We start from the raw sequence: 5239 nt of genomic DNA, 5'->3' as shown, positions 1-5239 counted from the left end.
GAATGCGACCATCGGTGGTTGGCGGAAGCGCCGGAGGAGCCGCCGGTGGCTCGCCACGAAAAGGCTTGAGCAGCCCCACATGGAAGACGTCGTGGATGCGAGCGTGGGCTGGAAGCTGAAGACGATAGGCCACCTTCCTAATGCGCTCCAAGATAGGGAAGGGCCCGGTGTAGCGAGGCCTGAGCTTGCGCTTGGCGCGCGGGTCAAGCGACTGTGTAGAGCGGTGGAGAAGACGCAGCCACACCCAGTCACCCACCGCAAACTCCGCCTCGCGATGATGATCGTAGTAGTAATGCTTGGCCAGCTGCTGGGCCTGAAGGAGATGCTGACGGACCTCAGCAAGCATCTTGTCGTGGGTGCGGATAAGGTCACCCGCAACCGTTGTCCGAGCCGTCTCCGGGTCCACCGGTAGTATAGGCGGGGGTGGTCGACCATAGACCACCTCAAATGGTGTAGCGCACAGGGCGGAGTGATAGGAGGTGTTGTAGCAGTACTCCGCCCAAGAGAGCCAGTCCACCCAAGCGCGAGGCCGATCACCTATCACACAACGCAAATACATGGCAATGACCTTGTTAACCACCTCGAACTGATCGTCTGTCTGAGGATGGAATGCCATACTCAGGCGGAGCTGGACACCCGCCATCCTGAAGAGGTCGCGCCAGACATGGCCCGTGAATACTGGATCCCGATCACTGACGATTGAAGCAGGGAACCAGTGTAGACGTACAATGCTGTCGAAGAAGGCCCGGGCCACGGACGCCGCTGTGTACGGATGGCCGAGCGCGATGAAGTGAGCGTACTTGGAGAAGCGGTCGACCACCGTGAGGATGACCGACTTGCCGCCCACATTGGGGAGGCCCTCGACGAAGTCCATGGAGATATCCGCCCACACCTGAGATGGGACCTCCAAGGGCTGAAGTAACCCAGCTGGTCGCAGGGTCTCCGTCTTGTTGCGCTGGCATGTCTGACAAGACCGAACCCAGTCGCGGACCAAGGCGCGATCTCCAGGGATGTAGAAATTGGCGCGAAGATGATGGAGGGTTTTCTGCACACCCTCATGACCTGCCGAGTGGGCGAGCTGTAACACCTGGTGATGGAGATCATCATGCGCCGGAAGAAAGATCCGGCGCCCATGGAGAAGAAGTCCGTCAGAGAAGCGCCACGGCTCCTCCAGGTCGCCGGCCGTGAGCTGCTGCGAAAGAAGGGCGGCGTCGTCGGCCGTCGCAGTTGCATGGAGGATGTCGGTGAAGAGACCGAACGTCGACCCGGAGCGGATGCACAGGACCGCCCCGGCGGACTCGTCGACGGAGGCGATGTCGGAGTCGCGACGGGACAGCGCGTCGGCCATGGTGTTAAGGCGGCCCAGCCGATACTCGACGGAGAAGTCGAAGCCGAAGAGCTTGCCAATCCACTGGTGTTGTGGCACGGTCGACATCCGTTGATCTAGCAAGAACTTCAGGCTGTAGTGGTCCGTGCGAATGTGGAAGGACCGTCCCCACAAGTACGGCCGCCAATGACGAACAGCCTGCACAAGGCCAATGAGCTCCCGCTCGTATGCCGCCAGCTTGAGATGGCGAGGAGCAAAAGGCCGGCTGAAGAAGGCGAGGGGTCCATCCGAGGCATCACAGTCCACCACGACCGGGTGGTCGAAGTCGGGCATCTGGAGGACGGGGGCCGTCGTGAGGGCCCCCTTGAGGGCCTCGAATGCCGTCGTCACCTCGTCATCCCAAGTGAAAGCGTCGTGTCGAAGCAACCGTGTGAGGGGCGCCGTGATGAGCCCGAACTCCCGGATAAATTTCCGGTAGTAGCCGGCGAGGCCGAGGAACCGCGGCGAGTGAGGTGTCGGCCATGCGGAGACGGCTGCCACCTTGTCGCCGTCCATAGCCACCCCGTCGGCAGAGATGACATGGCCGATGTAGGCGACGGTAGGTGTCCCGAACGAGCACTTCGAGCGCTGAAGGTGGAGGTGGTGCGCCCGAAGCTCGTTGAAGACGATGGCGACGTGCTGGAGGTGCTCAGCCCAGGTGGCATTGTAGATAAGAATTTCATCAAAGAAAACAAGCACAAACCGCCATAAGTAGGGCCAGAGGACGTCGTTCATCAGGGCCTGGAAAGTCGCTGGGGCGTTGGTGAGGCCGAAGGGCATCACCAAGAACTCGAAGTGGCCATGGTGGGTGCGAAACACCGTCTTGGTGATGACGTCTGGATGCATACGCACCTAATGATAGCCGGACCGGAGATCGAGCTTGGTGAAGAAGCGCGCCCCATGGAGCTCATCCAAGAGCTCTTCGACCACCGTTATAGGGAACTTGTCCTTGAGCGTGAGCACGTTCAGGGCGCGGTAGTCGATGCAGAAACACCAAGTGCGGTCCGACTTGCGGACGAGCAGCACCGGGGCGGTGAAGGGTGACGTGGAGATTCGGATGATGCCTGCGGCGAGCATCAGGGCACACTGGCGCTCCAACTCATCCTTCTGCAGCTGAGGGTAGCAGTAGGGCCGAACCGCCACATGAGTGGTACCCGACATGAGGTGAATATGATGGTCGTACACCCGGGCAGGCGGAAGACCCCGTGGCTCATCGAAGAGGTCGCTGTGCTACTACAGAAGGGACTCCAGCAGGGGTTGCTCGGCCTCCGAGGACGCGGCGACTAGCTGGAGATGGGGCACGGCCGGCGCAGCGCCCCCAAGGCTGTCGCATTGGACGCGGCGGCCCAGCCGCCAGAACATCATCGTGAGCGCGTCGAAGTACCATAGGATGGGACCGAGGGTCTGTAGAAAATCCACCCCGAGGATGAAGTCGAAGCAGCCGAGGTCGATCCCTGCACATGTAATGGCAAAGTGTTCGCCACCAATGGAGATGGGAACATCACGGGCGAGCCCATGACACCGGAGGCGATCGCCGTTCCCCACCATGATCCGTAGGCGCTCCCCGCCCGTCGTCGGAAGGGCTAGCCAACGCATGGTCGCCTCGGGCAAGAAGTTATGGGTGGAGCCAGTATCCAGGAGGGCCACCAACCGCTCGCCATGGATCGTCACTAGAAGAAGCATGGTCCGCTCACCACAGATGCCGGCGAGGGCGTGGAGGGAGACAACGCACGCCGTCGTCGTGGGATCCGTGGGCGTATCCGCGGCCGCCTCGGGTGGTGGTGTCATGTCGGTCGAGTCGTTCGCCTCGGTGTAGTTGACCGTCTCCAAGTAAAAGAGGCAGGGGCAGACATGGGTCGGCGTGCAGGGCTCATCACAGTTGAAGCAGAGTCCCTGATGGCGACGCTCCAGCTGCTCGGCCGGTGACAACCGGCGGAAAGTCCGTGTGGTGGCCGGGGGCGTGGTCGTCGCGGCTGGAGGAGGCCGGCCCGGTGTTGGAGGAGTCGGCGCTGTTCGACTGGGCTGGCGGCCGCCCCGTCCAGGCTGTTGCTGCAGTGCCTGGGCCTGTTGCTCGAAAGCTCGAGCGTAGTACATGGCCGTCTGGAGGTCGGGGGATCCCGTGGGCCTGGGAGCAGGTGGTGATGTAGTCGACGGTGGCGGCGCCTGGAGGAGCTGCGGCGCCGCAGCCAGCGTCGAAGAAGCCGGCGGGGGCACCTGGAGAAGCTGCTGGGAGGGGTCCCCCAGCGGTGCGGTGGCGGTCGGCCACGCGGGACAAGGGTTCCCCGCGGTCGGGTAGTGCTGCAGCAGCAGCGGCGGCGTGGGCGGCCCTCCGTAGGGCGACTGGAAGGCCGGTGCGGCCCACGAAAGCGGCGGCGGCCCGTAGGCGGTGGTGGCGGCGCTCGGTGGCGGGGGCTGGTTCCCGGCGAGGTAGAGGTTGATGCCTTTCACCGCCTGGACGAGCTCCCAAAGAGTGCCTGAGTCCTCCTCGGGCGAGAGGATGGGGGGCGGCTCTGCCGCGGTGGTGGTCGGTGCTGTTGGGGTGGCCGTCCCAGATGTGAGCGTCGGCCTGGACGCGGATGGGGCTGGCGACAGCGTAGGTGAGGCGGTGGTGTTGGGTAGTGGTGGCGGTGATGGAGGAAGCGACATGATCGAGCTGGTGTCTCTAAATACCAAATTGGTAGGACTAGGGTTCCTACCAGGCCTCTAGCGCAGATTGTATGGGCAAGGAGGAGGGGGCGAGGGCTGGAGCGGGCGCGCCGGCGGACAGGCGCCGTCGCGGCTAGGGTTAGAGGCGGCGGCGGCTAGGGTTCCGGCTCCTCAGGGAGCCGGGCAATAGAAGATTGTAATATCTTTATTGCTTTATCTCAATGGTGTCTTACAACTAGTATTTATAACTTTAGCCTAAGATAACTTGCCTAAGATAACTTGTGGGCCAAGCCCCTAATACTAATGCCTAGTGGCCTCTTCCTAGAATAGACCAAACCGGTCATAACACTTCGTTTCCCGGCGTTATTCTCAAATTCATTTCAAAGTTTGACATAAGAATGAATTACCATCAGTAAAATTCCTTCTCTAAGATCTTTCAAATTCTTTTCATCGTTAGTTCAACCTTTCTATTCTTCATCTCGGAGTGCCTCAACAATTCAAGGTGGTGTTTCTCATCGTCTTTCTCAACATTTGAAGACCGAAGAAGAGTTTTTCCTCCAAATCTTATCCGTTCTCTCACAGATGCGTAGTTCAAGCTTGATGCCATTCTCTCATAATTGTTTTCGATTATGAGAATTCTTTTCACCTATCCAGAGCAATTCAGGAGTCTTTTCAGTTTGATTTATCCAAAGGCCATCATCTCAGAATTATTCATTCTCAGCTTTCAGCTATTGTTCTCCAAGTCCTACCGGTGCATCATCCAAATATTCTCTAATCAAGCATCTTCGTTCATGTGCTAATTCTTCCCGGTGTTTTGCTATCTTTTCCTTGATCGTTTTTAATTCTTACGGTGGTTCGTTCAAGATTTCTATTCCTTCATTATCATATTAATTTATTCGTTGGTTAAATCCTACCGGTGGTTCGTTGAAGACCTTCTCAAGTTTGCGCTATACCTATCTTAATCCTTTCTACGAGAATAAGTGGAATGCAAAATCCGTTGCTTATAATCAATTTGAATTGGTGAAGGATAAGCATCATGTAATTCTTATTCTTGTTTCATCCAAGAGATTAATTCCTTATTCCGGAGGTTCATCAAAATTCTTGATCTCTTTTGTTCATCTTTTTTTCCCGGAGTTTCAATTTTTTCCGCATTGTCTCATCGCGTAGCTCCATCTAATCATTGCAAGGCTTCAATCTTGTTTGCTTCAAACCTTCAATTCTTTTATG

The sequence above is a fragment of the Triticum dicoccoides genome, chromosome 4A (genome assembly GCF_002162155.2).
Source record: "Triticum dicoccoides isolate Atlit2015 ecotype Zavitan chromosome 4A, WEW_v2.0, whole genome shotgun sequence".
NCBI lineage: Eukaryota > Viridiplantae > Streptophyta > Magnoliopsida > Poales > Poaceae > Triticum > Triticum dicoccoides.
The sequence above is the reverse complement of the archived record's forward strand: the minus strand, read 5'-3'. Positions refer to the sequence as shown.